Raw genomic sequence first — 15,512 nt, 5'->3', positions numbered from 1 at the left:
TTTATTTATTTCAGAGTCGCCACTTGGGAGATTTAGGGTGTCCCAAGTCACCAATTTAATCCCGAATAGAGGAAAAGAATGACTCTGTATTACAGTCCGCGAACCAGAAATCCGGATAAGGAATTCTGTTAACCCGGGAGAAGTTGTTAGGCATTCCCGAGTTCCGTGGTTCTAGCACGGTCGCTCAACTGTCATATTCGGCTTGTTTATCTGATTTTATACAATTATGAGCTCATGTGCAAATTTTAACTCTTTACCGCTTTTATTATATTTTTAAAGGAATGTGAACATCGTTTAAAACATGTCTTTGGATTGCGTCACATGAAATTCACCCGCAATCCGGAACATATTTTTATTCAATATTTTGGGATCTGAATTTGGGTCGCATGAAATGCACACCCGAGTTTAAGAAGGTAAGATTATTAAAATACGCACCTAAAGCGATTAGCGTATTATTATTTCTGGGTAAGGCCGTGGAATTTTGCTAAACGACCGATCCCGAGTTCTAAGTAATTAACACATACATTTTGTGAGGGCCCCGCAATCTGTGCGTTTTATTTGGCGAGGCTCGTCTCATTTTATTTAAAAGGATAAACCTATAGTGACTACATTTTTTCTATTAAGTTCGTTTTCTAAAATAAATGAAGAAAAGGTCCTACTTTATTTACATACTTTCGAGTTATTATAGTCAAGTTTCGAAAATGAGTCGTTTAAAGAGTTTACATGGACAACGGATATAATGTTCTATATACAGACAGTAAAAGAAAGAAAAGACTACATTAAACTACAACTTCAAATCTTTCTCATTTTTGCATTCATGTTTCGAGTGGCTTACAAGATGAACCAGTGTATCAGTTTGTGTACCTGGTATTTGGAAAGCAAGGAAAGAAGATGAAGATCAGTAGAAGCAGCAGTAGTGTAAATACACAGCAACAACAGCAACCCAGCAGCAATTCGACCCAGATTCAAGGCCCAGAAAACTTTGAAGAAAATCGAACAACTCAATAGAACAAACCCAAAAGTACGTAAACAAACTAAACATCAACAACCCACGCGTGTATTAAAACTTGAAAACTAAACACGTTTCTCACTTTGTTTTTATTTTCTCTTTTTAAACTCTCCAACACTCTCTTAGGATTTTCAGAACGTCTTCCTCTCTTTCTAAGTAAGTCTTTTTAGTTCAAGTCTTTTCTCTCAAGTCTTAAAGCCTTCCTTAAAATGTGTCAAATGACTCTATATATAACAAGACTCTTGTCTTGAATCCCCAACCCGAAATATTCCCCCAATTGCATGCTTTGTCCCCACTACTTAATGTTTTCTTTATTTTAAACCCTTGTCCCTCATGCTTAACATAAATAATTACATTATTCCCACCCACTATATTATGTCTTGTCCCCCATTATATTAAACAATTATATCAACTCCACCCCATTACATCTTGTCCATCATGCTTAACATAAAGAATTACATTATTACCCCACTAATTTGTGTCTTGTCCCCCATTATATTAAAAAATTGTTCAAATGTTTAATTCCAAAAACACCCCTCCGACCTTACTGCAATTACCATTGTACCCCTGAACGTACTGCAATTTACCAAACTACCCCATCAGCTATAACCAATCACCTAATCAATCTCAACCAAAATACAGCAAATATGACCAATTTCAACAACAAATCTAATGAACACATATTAAATCATACAGCTTCAAATTAATGGGAATAAGTTAACCATATTGGGAACTAATCCTGGTTAACTTAGACCAAAAATGAATGAGCAAAGAGACAACAATATCAACAACAAAATACATGATTTAAGCTAAATCAACAAGTCAAAAACCAAAACCTAAACTCACATTAAATCACTGGGGTTACAAACTAACTTCAAACAAAGATGAACATGAATTAAATCTATTTTAAACAACAAACATGACGGATTCAAATGATTTAACCAACATTAATAATTTCTGAAAAAATACATAACAACACATGAAACAAACTGAAGAAATAATTAATTAAATTTCAATTTGAATCTAACGACATTAAACTAACAATTTCACATGAACAAACTGAAAAATTAACAAAACAATGAACACGAACAAAACAAAAATCAAAAATTTACCGATTTTAGATTCGAGAATATCAAAAACAAAATACGGACAAAAGTGAAACTCAAACCCACTAACCGGATCGGAGCCACGAACAACGACTGACCAACGACGAACTCGAACTGTGTATGGACTGTTGTTCGCTGGACGAAGCAGCAGGCGATAGAACTCCGGAGCAACAACATTTGCTGCCGCTGCGTCGCCTGGAGGTCGTTTGGGCAGTGATGGAGATGAGGGAGCAGCTAGGGCAGCCATGGGAGCTCGGGCTCGAGTTCGACGGAGACGAAGAAGATGAAGCAGAAGCAGAAGTGTGGTCTGCTTGGACGTAGCAGAAGCAGCAGGAAGCAGAAGCAAAAGTAGATGTTTGGACGACACACAATCGAGTTTGGAGCTTACGACATTCATGGCGAACGAAGCAGTGGCAGTGGTCGTTTGTGGCTGGTCGTTGTTGGTCGAAGAAGTAGCAAAATGGGTTCGGTTTGGACGTAGAAGAAGACACAGCAACGCAGCAGCCATGGGAGCTTGACGGAGACGAAGAAGACGAAACAGCAGTGACAAGGTCTGTTTGGACTCAAGAGGAAATGGGGTCGCTGGTTAGTATGGATCTGGAGGGAGGTCGACGGGGAGCTGCTGGTGTTTCAGCAGAAGAAGAAGGAGTAAAGCAGGTGGTCATGGGGTTGTTGTGAAGGGGCAGCCATGGATGGGTTTTTGGGAGTTTTTTTGGAGAAGAAGAAAAGAAGAGAGAGGGGGCGGATCATTTAGTTTTAGGTTTAGGAAATGAAGATTAGGAGGAGTGTTGGGTATTTGGGTTATGGACTGGGTCGACCCGGTTTGAAATGGACCGGGTCGTAGGGAAGGTTGGGTATTTTTGGGCTTGTGGCTTGAATTTGAAGAAGAGCCCAATTTCGATTTTCTCTCTTTTCTTCTTTTATTTTTCTAAAACTAAATTCTAAAAATCCTTAAATTATTATTAAGTTATAAAAGCGCAAATTAACTCCCAATAACAATTAACGCACAATTAAGTAATAATTAAACATAAAATTGTACATTTGGACATTAAATGCTAAAAATGCAAAAGATGCCTATTTTGTAATTTTTAATTTTTGTAAAACAAACTTAATTACTAACAATTGTAGAATTAAATCCTACATGCAAAATGCGACATATTTTTGTATTTTCTATTAATTTAACAAATAAACATGCACAGACAAAATAAAAATAATTATCCAAAAATGTCATAAAAATTTTCAAAATTGCACACCAAGGAAAATCATTTTATTTTGAATTTTTTTGGGAGTAATTCTTTCATAGGGCAAAAATCACGTGCTTACAATGAGAATAATAAGAATTCTCAAAATAAGCCTTTACTCTGTGAAATTAATGTTTGTCATCGATTTGACATGAGATTTCTTAAAGCACATACAGATGACTATGGTCCATTCATGATGTGAATGTGAGAACATCTGATTTACGAATACATATTCATTATTGGAAGAATATGAATGTGCTAGTGGTAGTGAATATACCACACTCACCTCTAAGAGGAGGTTTGAGATGAAATAAGAAAATAATTTTATTATTATGGCATGAATGAACATTGATAACATACCTATTGTAATTATGCCCAAAATATTATGGCAATATTATTATTATTACAGGGTAAAAGTAATAGAAATAACATATCTTGCCTATAATAATTTTGACTATGACCATAATGGTCTAACTTTCTCGTTGAAAGAGATATTCACTATATGGATGTAAATGAATATGTGGTAGTACAAAATTAATTGAAAGCTCTGGAAGAGCCAATTATACTATCTTGGAGAAATAAAATTAAAATTATCGATAAGATATTGTGACGTAGTAAGTCTCAAAGAAACTTAATTGAGTTTCTAAAGTATTCGCAAAGGCGGTTGGTTATATTGAGACTATAAATAAAGGAACGATTTAATATCTTCTATTACTACAACTTATAGCGGGATAATATGTATGTGAAAAGTTACCCTCTTTATTTTCCAATTTGTACTACACAAATAAAAGATTGCCACAATAAAGTAGAAGTTTATTGATATAAAAACTCATATCATAATAAACTTGGAGTTTATTGATAATTGCACACGCCATGGTGTAAACCTGAAGTTTATCAATATTGATAATTTATCTAGTTGGCATAATTGATTTATCCATATTAATTTAAGTATGATGTGCAAAAATAAAAGAGAATTTAAATATTAAAGAACTAGAAAGTTCTTTACGAATTCTCTTACATTGCTTGTTCTCATTAGTTAATTAATAGACCAACTAAAATTGGGATTGAATCCCACGAATACTGAAAATATCAAAGGTGAATATGGGTGCATTCACCTGCCATGTATACCACATAAGATGCATCTATGAGATGGTTACATGTGCGATTATTATTAACCCACAACCTAATGTTTGCGAGGTAACTTGCTCAATTTTTAACTTAGAGCATAATTTCTATATTTTCTATTCAAGAGTTTACGTCACAGTTGGTTTAGCAAAATAGTTTCTTGAGTGCCTCCACTTAATAGTTACGTTGTTGCTTATGAGAACAAAATTATCTATATCAGTTTGATATAAGTTATATATGAAAGTATATTACATTCTCCCCTCACAAATGGTTCAGGTTCAGGAACCAAATAATTTTATCTTATTATTATTGATGTGCGGTGTATATTCTGATCAACACCATAACACACAAAGGTGAATTTCAAAGTTGAGGAAGCAAGTTAGTTTTTCTAACATGAGAGGGAGACATGATAAATAGTTGAGAAAAAGTTACGTGGAATGAATTATCATTTGTACATCTAGATCCTCGAATAAAACAATATGAACTTGAAATTCATAAAAAGATAATTCATTTGCAATATATTGCAAAGCAAGCCAGACGCATTTGCTGACCCAAAGAAAGTAACTATATTCTTATTGCAAATGCTCCTATTAAGTCCTAGAAGGACAAAGTCTATGGTACGCTTAAAGCGTATAGACAAATCGGTTTCAAATAAACTTCTTGATAAAGAAGATGAGCAAATGAACATAATAAAGGAGGCAAGTGATCTAGAAGATCACATGACATAACACTTCATAAAATCTCACGAGAGATTTAGATACTTGAAAAAATGAATGAAGAGATCTCTATGTTATGTCTGTCGACGCCCCCTTTTTCTACGGGTCGAAATCGGGTATACGATATTGGGAGGACAACTCTATTCCCTTTCGAGAATTGGGTTTTGAAATTTTGAAGATTCGTCACCTAATGATTATAGTGCATTAGGACACTTTTAAGAAAGGTTTGAGTTGGAAAACCAGAGTTCGGGTAAGGGCTAGAAATTATCTCGAGGGGCAGGTGTTAGGCATCCCTCAAGATCCACTAGTGTGGTCCCGGCCATGTTATAATTGTGACTTTACAAGTAAACAATCAAGGCTCAAATAAGGAATCGCATATAACATTGCAATTAGGTTGAAAACTTTTGAAGGCAAGTAGAGAGGGCAGAAATTTATGAAAAAAGATTTGAATAGTTTTACAAGAAGAGATGAAAGCAAATAAAGGGAAGGGGCCCCTAGGTTTATGATTAATATGGATCACTTCAATGCAATATCCAACAATCACTCCTCAAAAGAGGGGTCGCACGTGATATTAGCACACCGGTCATCATAGCCATATTCTACCCTTCCCACCCTGTTAAGGTGTTAAAGCGCGGGATGGTATCGTTACTTATTGCATGCTATTACCCGCCCCAATCCTATTAGTCTCGGAGGTATTGAGACTACTAATCCTACAGGGTAAGGAGTAGGCTGAACCCTCAGGTTTAAAGGATAAAATGCTAAGTGACATACATAACAAATAGGACCGCACATAAGGGAGCATACAAAGACAAATAAAGGCTCACAGATCCCTCCACAAGTGAACATGTAATCAGCACATCTCAAACGCATTTAAGGTTTCAAAGATGGGAGTTTTCAGAAAACAGGAATAGATAACAACAGTTGAGTTAAAAAAATCATTAAAGCATGGTTTTTGAAAATCAAGTAGTGACAGTAGCTTAACGAGATGCAGGACAAGTATTCAAAATAGCACGATTCTGGGCAGAGAATGGTAACCCAGTAGTTTGAAAACATAATAGAACAAGAATCAGAAAATCAGTGAGAGTAAATAGATGCACAATTTCAAGATTTTGTTTCCAGATAGAGTGGGAGTTTTTTTTTTAAAAATAGAGTGAACTTCAGCAAGAGTGGGAGCAACAGAGTTCAAAATTATAAGAGGTTGATTGTTCTTAAACCGGTAAAACATGATTAATCGATTCTTATTAGGCCTAAAGTTTGTCTAGGCGCCGTTTGCGTTGCCTAATTATCTTAAAGGGTGAACATGCATATAAATTTTTTTAGTCGTAAGAGGGATAAACAAACAGTTAACCATACTTGTATTATTAGATTAAGCGTACTAATTAGGAATTTAACAATTGCAACTCAGACAAGTATAAAACCCTAAACAACAGGATGTCTAATGCTCATAAGAGTTCCTAAAACATGATTTTTAAATGCTAATGATTATGAGAATACAACAGCAGCCATTATAACAGTTGTTTGCCTATTATTAACTGATCATAGTTACGAAATGAATATAACAACAGGCTGAAAGTAAAGAACCTAGAACAGGATTTCTAATGTGTGAGATGCATGTCCTATACAGGTTATCTATTGCACAGATAAATAAATAAAGTCCTATAAGCATGTTTTTTACCCATTACTTAAATTAAGCATGCATAACCCCCCCCCCCCCCATATTCACTATTCAACCCCAATCATTCGTTTACAAATTATTACAAACCAATGATAGTCGAATTACAGTAATAAAGAATAAAATAAGAAGTAATTCTATAGGGAGCCTTCAATCAGGCCCATTCTTCCAACTTCACTCCTTTCAAGTTTCACAGCCTTGACATGGTCAGGGTGTGGCAAAGCTCCCTAGGTCCCCCATTGGGTCCCTGGCCAATACCAGCACCCAAACACTTACCAAAATGTTGGACAGGTGCAGTACGGAATTACCATCCTTGTGTGTCAAAGTTCAGTGAGTACTCAGGGGTACTCAAAGCAATACTCACACGAAGGGGGTAGGACCTAATTTCTAGGAGTAGTGTGAAGTGCCGGAAGAAGAGGAAAATTCGTAGTTCAAAGAGTTTTTCCAAAAATTGGAGAGTTGCACACAAGGATAATGGGCAAAGGGGACAAATAGATCACATAATGTCACCAAGAGATGCAGAGACTTTTGCAAATTCAGTAGCATGAGTACACAAAATCAAAGAGTTTTAAAGGACCTAGAAATGGTCGAATTTAGGCATAATAGTAAGTAGTAACAGAATATAGTCATAACAGGCAAGATTAGGAGCAAACAGTGGTCATGAGCATGCAAGTATCAACAGGCAATCAAGGGGTCAATTACATGTTGCACAGCAGGAGCATAGATAGAAAACAATTAGGAATATAACACACTAAAGTAGTAATAACCACATTGGTTTGGAACTTTGAAACTAATCAGGACATACCAGTAATAAGAGAGCACAGCAGAATGCGAGAGCCAAATATGAGCACAATGTTAGCCTTGGCTTTACAGCCGACTAATAATAGTCAGGAGTAGGGAACAACAACAGAGCAAGAGAGAGAAGTAGCACAAGAGAGAGAGAGAGCAATGTGTATTGCTGTGTGAGTTTGTGATATGCAATGTGTTAGTGAGTCCCATGCAAAAGAGAATGGGGGTACTTATAGTACCGAAGACGAGCAAACAAACAAGGTAGAAATCGATATTTAAGGAACTGGGTATCAATCATAATCAAATCAGTATAAGGACTCCCCTTTAATTAAGGAATCAAAGTCAAACGGTAATAAGCAGTTGTTTAAAAGGAAAGAAATCATAAAGCATAGTATGATCACATAAGGAAACAGAATAGCATAAGGTATACAATAAAGGCTAGGTACATGATACTTAATTAGGGAAATATTTCAAACAAATCAATCAACATATTTGTGCACACATATAGGGCCGAATACTACCTTAATTCTGGAAAATAGTCTCAAAAATAATGAAAAAGATTGAAAACCTAGGAGATCAGTATTAATTGAGGAAGGTATCCCATAAATTAAGGAAGCAATTCGAAATCAGTATCAAACTATAAGGAAAATACGCAAAATCACAATTTTTAAGGCAAGTATCACAGTCTTAAAGGGAGCTTGTAAGAATCAGTATAAAATCACCACGTAAACAATCAGAGAAATCTTAAGAAAAAAACACAGAAGGGTAGGGGAATGAAACACTAGCGGCAAAATTAAAGCAAAGAGCACGGAACTCAGAGAAGAATCTAGAAGAACACACAAACAAGCAAACACGGCAATAATACAAATATAAACCCTAAAGCTAGGGTTTCATCAGACTTAAGAAAAATATTTAGAAATAGTGCTGAGAATCATGACTTAGTACTCAAAATCGGAAGATAAAGTATTTTCGAAAAGGGGTTAAGAAACCCTAGTTTCCAAAGGGAACAAAAACGTTTAAAACTTGAATAATCGTAAAGATCGAGTAGAGAATAGTGCATAACATAAAGGTATGAGTTGAAAATCGTTAAAAATACAGAGATTTAAGAGGTTTAGGACGAGATTAGGGTTTCATAAGAAACCAGAGGGAGAAGTGAGAGAAACCTGGCTGTGAAACTTAGGAACAATGGTGTTTACAATACCATCGAACAAAAATCCATCGGAGAAAGGCTGGAAACAAACCCAGGCAAGGCTTCAGTGACCGTCTTTCATGGTGAAGACCCACAGAGTCTCATGAATGGAAAGAACCAATGGGGTAAGGCTTCAGGGCGGTTGGTGGTTGAAAGAGGCGAGGCTGGAGGTGGCTGGAGAGATGGTGAAGGCCATCAGAGAAGAAGAACCAGAAGGTTCTAGAGAAAAGAAGGAGAGGAAGACACGGATAGATAGAGATACCGGTCTCAAAAAGTGAGGGGTCAGGGGGTAGGTGAAAGTTTAATTAAGGAAAAGGGATTTGGGTCGTTGATCTTATTTGATCAACGGCTCAGATTAGTTTTGGAGTTGGGCTGGGTTAGTTTAGAGTTGGGCTGGGGCAAATTTGGTTGGGTCTTGGGTTAAATTAAATCTGATGGGGTGGGGTTAAATTGGGGCTAAAATTGAAATAATAATGGGCTATGTGTTAAATAGCCAATTTCCCCTTTTATTTTATATAAAATAGTTAAAATAATTTTAAAAACAAATTAAAAGCATTGAACTAATTAATAATCTATAAATATTAATATAAAAATACTGAAAATGATTTTATAATTATAAAATGTTGTTAATCGTAAAATAGGTTATAATTGCAATTATATGCAGTTTAGCCTTAAAAATATCCAATAAATTTGTAAAAATATGCAAAAATAAACTTAATTATATTTTGGTGTAAATATGAGAATGAAAATAAATTATTCACAAAAAATGATAATTTTGAGAGCAATTACTGGATTTTGTACTGCTGAAATAGACAATAAACTAATTTTAAAATCTTAAAAATTAGGGAAAAATACCAAAACTCTTGGGCATGCTCATATATGCATATACATGCCATTTTGAAAGTATTTGAGTATATAAAAAATATCTAGGAAAAAATTGGGTATCAACAGCTGCCCCTCTTTACCCGAGAAGGATGAAAGAGTTGTCGGGTAAAGATATGATGGGCAATTTTGACCGAAAGAAACGATTTGAAAAGTTTTGACCGAGCTCTGATTCCTGAGCTGCCTACATATCCCTGGTCTTACAGAAATCAGGCCATGTGTAGTTCAGGATCCATTGACGGGATATGCCGATGGAGATTTTGAAAAGAACGGACACGATGTTTGGTTGAGAAAAGTGGTTGAAGTCTGATAGGCTGCGGGAACTGGAGCGGGATCGCTCCTGCTGAGACGGTCGTTGCTAGCCCGTTTACCTGCAAATGAGCAATACGAACATATATTGTGCATAAATTTAAACGTGACAAATTCTCAATGGACCATGAATGTTGTATTTAGACGGTTAGGATGACGTCCTTGGACCATGACGTCCCGGGCTATGAAGAGCGTAAATAAAAATTCGCAGTCCATGAAATGATGTTCTCGGGCCATGTAGATGATGCCTCCGAACTATGATGCCTTTGAATAATGATATGCAAAAGATAAAATGGGGTCCTCAGGCCATGGCATGGCGTTCTCGGTCTATGCAAATGGTGCCTCCGAACAATGACACCTTTGGACAATTTGGCGATCTTTCAGCCCATGAAATGCAGAAGGTGGCGATCTTTCAGCCCATGAAATGTAGGATTTGACGATATTTCAGCTGATGCAAGACGTAAATAAAAGGTGGCGATATTTTAGCCATGCGAGAGAGATAAGGTGGCGATCTTTCAGCCGATGCAAGAAAATAAAGTGGCGATCTTTCAGCCATGCAGGATGGCGACAGAGCTTAGTCTCGGAAGGCAGAAAGGTATCCTTATGCAATGCAGGAAATGCGGATGGAGGTAGAGCTTAACCTCGGAAGGCATAAAGGTAGCCTTATGCAAAATGCAGATGGAGACAGAGCTTAGTCTCGAATGGCAGAAAAGTAGCCTTATGTAGATGATGATGGAGGTAGCTTAACCTTGAAAGGCAAAAAAATAGCCTTATGCAAAATGCAGATGGAGACAGGGCTTAGTCTCGAAAGACAGATAAGGTAGCCTTATGCAATGCAAGGAAATGCAAGATGGAGACAATGCTTAGTCTCGGAAGGCAGAAAGGTAGCCTTATGCAATGCAGAGATATGCAGGATGGAGACAATGCTTAGTCTCGGAAGGCAGAAAGGTAGCCTTATGCAATGCAGAAAAATGCAGGATGGAGACAATGCTTAGTCTCGGAAGGCAGAAAGGTAGCCTTATGTAATGCAGAGAAATGAAGGATGGAGACAATGCTTAATCTCAGAAGGCATAAAGGTAGCCTTATGCAAATGATGAGAAATGCAGGATGGAGACAATGCTTAGTCTCGGAAGGCAGAAAGGTAGCCTTATGCAATGCAAAGATATGCAGATGGAGGTAGAGCTTAACTTCGGAAGGCAGAAAAGTAGCCTTATGCAGTGCAAGAATGTAAAAGGACGATTAGTAGTAAGATCTCTTAGCTGATAGCCGATTATGACAATATGACTGCTGGGGAGATTGTGTACGGATAGCAATTGCTGGCACGTGATGGTTCTAAGAAGTTGCATTCTTGGGAAAGTGTGAGTGCATAAATATATCTAATGATATTGCGAATTGAGTGCCTGCATCCAAAGAAAAATCGTGAGTTCTGTAAGGGGGAAAAGGTTAGTTCGTCTTCCCCAGGCTCTTGACATTGTGTGTCATTGGGGTAGCGTCGCTAAACAACAGCAATCCGGATAATAGTTATGCATGATTTAGTAAATATAACGTAAGTATATAATCGAAAATAGTTTTCTTTAGATGAACCAACGAGTGCGACGTGGTTCCAGACATTGCAACCTCTTTCGCTCCAGAATTTTGAGGGTCCTCCTCAAAATTCTGCCCCAGTTTGCTAAGTGAACATTTCTGACGGCTGTGCTGAATGACTAAAAAAAATCAACTTAGGAATTTTGAGGGTCCTCCTCAAAATTCTGCCCCAGTTCCAATAGTGGGGGGGGATGGAATTTTTATTAAATTGTGACCGAACCCATAGGGCTGCCTACGTATCCCTTCTTAAACGGAAATCAGGTCAGGCGTAGTTCAAATTACATCATAAAGGGAATCATAAGTGGTTACACATAGTATCATTTCACTGCATCTGAATTGATTGGCTTCGGCCAGACTTCTCCATCCATTTCTACAAGAATAAGGGCTCCTCCAGTTAGAACCCGGTGAACCATGTACGGACCTTGCCAATTGGGAGAGAACTTCCCCTTGGCTTCATCTTGATGTGGGAATATTTTCTTCAACACCAACTGCCCCGGTGTAAACTTCCTTGGCTTAACTCTTTTGTTGATGGCTCTGGATATTCTGTTCTGATACAACTGACCGTGGCGAACTGCATTCATCCTTCTCCCATCTATAAGGGCTAACTGCTTGTAGCGACCTTTTACTCATTCTACATCATCCAACTCTACTTCTTGTATGATCCTTAAGGAGGGAATTTCTACCTCGGCGGGGATGACCGCCTCTGTACCATAAACCAGCATGTAGGGAGTTGCTCCAGTCGATGTACGGACTGTGGTGCGGTATCCCAATAAGGCAAATGATAACCTCTCATGCCATTGTTTGTGCCTTTTGACCATCTTCCTTAGTATCTTCTTGATATTCTTGTTGGCTGCCTCCACAGCTCCATTCATCTGAGGCCTGTAGGTTGTATAGTTCTTGTGTTTGATCTTGAATGTTTCACACATTGCTTTCGTCAAGTCGTTGTTGAGATTGGAACCATTATCGGTGATGATTGATTCCGGAATTTCAAACCGACAAACAATGCGGTCGCAGACGAAATCCGCCACAACCTTCTTAGTGACCGCCTTATGATGCTGCTTCGACCCATTTGGTAAAATAATCAATTGCCATTAAGATGAACGTGTGCCCATTTGATGTGGCAGGCTCGATAGGTCCGATAACATCCATTCCCCAAGCGACGAATGGCCATGGTGAGCTTGTTGCAGTAAGCTCGTTTGGAGGCACCTTTATCATATCTGCATGTATCTGACAGCGATGGCATTTGCGAACATACTGGATACAGTCTGTTTCCAGAGTCATACAAAAATACCATGCTCGGAGTATCTTCTTTGCTAAGACAAAACCATTCATGTGCGGCCCGCAGGTCCCTGCATGCACTTCGTCTAATAGCCTGGATGCTTCTTTTGCTTCGACACACCTTAGTAAACCCAAATCGGGAGTCCTCCTGTACACGATTCCTCCACTGTGAAAGAAATTGTTGGATAACCTACGAAGTGTGCGCTTCTGAGTAGCGTTGGCAAGTTCTGGATATTCCCATGTTGTCAAGTACTCCTTGATGTCATGGAACCATGGCTTTTCATCCGCTTCTTCCTCAACGTGGGCGCAATAAGCTGGCTGATCATGAATCTTTACTGGGATGGGATCAATGAAATTTGTATCTGGATGTTGGATCATGGATGATAAAGTAGCTAATGCGTCAGCAAACTCGTTTTGGACTCTAGGGACGTGCTGAAATTCTGTTTTTGTGAACCTTTTCCTCAACTCCTGTATGTGATGCAAGTAGGGAAGTATCTTAGAGTTCTTGGTTTTCCACTCTTCTCGAACCTGATGTATGAGCAAGTCTGAATCCCCGATCACTAGCAACTCCTAAAGTTCATGTCAATGGCCATTTTGAGCCCCAAGATGCAGGCTTCATATTCGGCCATATTATTGGTGCAAGGGAACCTGAGCTTGGCGGATACCGGGTAGTGCTGGCCAGTTTCTGATACTAGGATTGCTCCTATGCCAACTCCTTTGAAATTTGCAGCTCCGTCGAAAAACAACCTCCAACTATCATAGGATTCTGCAATATCTTCTCCTATGAAAGATACCTCTTCATCGGGAAAATACGTTTTTAAGGGCTCGTATTCTGTCCACGGGATTCTCGGCGAGATGATCCGCCAAGGCTTGCCCTTTTATTGCTTTCTGGATCACATAAACAATGTTGAATTCACTTAGCAGGATTTGCCACTTGGCGAGCTTGCCAGTGGGCATGGGTTTCTGGAAGATATACTTCAAAGGGTCCATTCTGGATATGAGATAAGTAGTGTAAGCACAGAAGTAATGCCTCAACTTCTGCACGACCCAAGTCAGAGCACAACAAGTGCGTTCTAAAAGAGAATATTGGGCCTCGTACGGTGTGAACTTCTTACTGAGATAGTAGATGGTTTGCTCCTTTCTCCATGTTTCATCATGTTGTCCCAGAACACAACCGAATGTTCCATCCAATACCGTAAGGTAAAGCAATAGGGGTCTTCCTAGCTCAGGAGGAACCAAGACCGGCGGCGTTGATAGGTATTCCTTAATTCTGTCAAAAGCTTTCTGACAATCATCAGTCCACTTAGTGGCAGCGTCCTTTTTCAACATTTTAAAGATAGGTTCACAAATGACCGTGGACTGAGCTATGAACCGGCTCATATAGTTGAGTCTCCCCAGGAGACTCATCACGTCATTCTTGTTCTTTGGCGGCGGCAATTCTTGGATAGCTTCGACCTTTGACGGATCCAATTTTATTCCTCGACGACTCACGATGAAACCCAATAATTTACCAGCAGGAACCCCGAATGCATACTTGGCGGGATTCAGTTTCAGATTGTACCTCCTCAGTCTGTTGAAGAACTTTCTTAGGTCTTCCATGTGATCCCTGGCTTTCTTGGATTTGATAACGACGTCATCCACATATACCTCGATCTCCTTGTGTATCATGTCATGAAAGATGGTAGTCATGGCTCTCATGTAGGTGGCACCAGCATTCTTCAAACTGAATGACATCATTTTGTAACAATATATTCCCCATGGCGTGATGAAAGTCATTTTCTCTGCATCTTCCTCATCCATCTATATCTGATGATACCCAGCGAAACAATCAACGAAAGACTGCAACTCATGCTTGGCGCAGTTGTCAATAAGAATGTGTATGTTAGGCAAGGGGAAGTCGTCTTTGGGACTGGCCCGATTAAGATTCCGGTAGTCAACACAAACTCTAACTTTCCCATCCTTTTTTGGCACTGGCATGATGTTGGCTAACCATGTCGGATACTCTACTACCCTGAGAACCTTGGCTTTGACTTGCTTGGTAACATCTTCTTTGATTTTCAAACTCATGTCGGGTTTGAATTTCCTGAGCTTCTGCTTTATCGGCAGACATGTTGGATCTGTTGGCAGTTTGTGAGCTACAATGGATGTACTGAGACCAGTCATATCATCATACGACCAGGCAAATATGTCTTCATATTCCTTTAGGAATTCTGTGTACTCTTTCTTTTCTGATGGTGACAGGTGAACACTGATGCGCGTTTCTTTGACATTCTTTGTATCTCCTAGATTAACGACCTCAGTTTCGTACAAGTTAGACTTAGGCCTATTCTCAAAATTCTCAACCTCTCTGACGACCTCTTCTGGTATATCATCCTCTTCCGAATCCATATCCGTTTGTTGTGTTGTCTCATTGCAAGTCACAATCGCTGGTTCATCGTCAAGGCAAGTAATAGTAATGCTGTGTAAAATAAAGTGAATGATAGAAAAAATAATAAGAGCGAGATATATAATAAACTGAAATGCTTCGACTGAATTCATAATTGTTTTGAATATCATAGCTCTTTTCAAAATTAAAGACAATGCGGAAATAAAATCAGCTAGTAAAAATATGA

General features: G+C 38.4%; 1 protein-coding gene across 1 annotated transcript in view; it reads right to left on the bottom strand.

Annotated features, from left to right (window-relative positions):
* LOC107778470 (putative late blight resistance protein homolog R1B-12) overlaps positions 1-15,512 on the bottom strand; it is a 58,632-nt gene that overhangs the window by 36,776 nt on the left and 6,344 nt on the right. The window lies entirely within an intron of this gene.

The sequence above is a fragment of the Nicotiana tabacum genome, chromosome 20, assembly GCF_000715075.1.
Source record: "Nicotiana tabacum cultivar K326 chromosome 20, ASM71507v2, whole genome shotgun sequence".
Classification (NCBI taxonomy): domain Eukaryota; kingdom Viridiplantae; phylum Streptophyta; class Magnoliopsida; order Solanales; family Solanaceae; genus Nicotiana; species Nicotiana tabacum.
The sequence above is the reverse complement of the archived record's forward strand: the minus strand, read 5'-3'. Positions and strand labels throughout refer to the sequence as shown.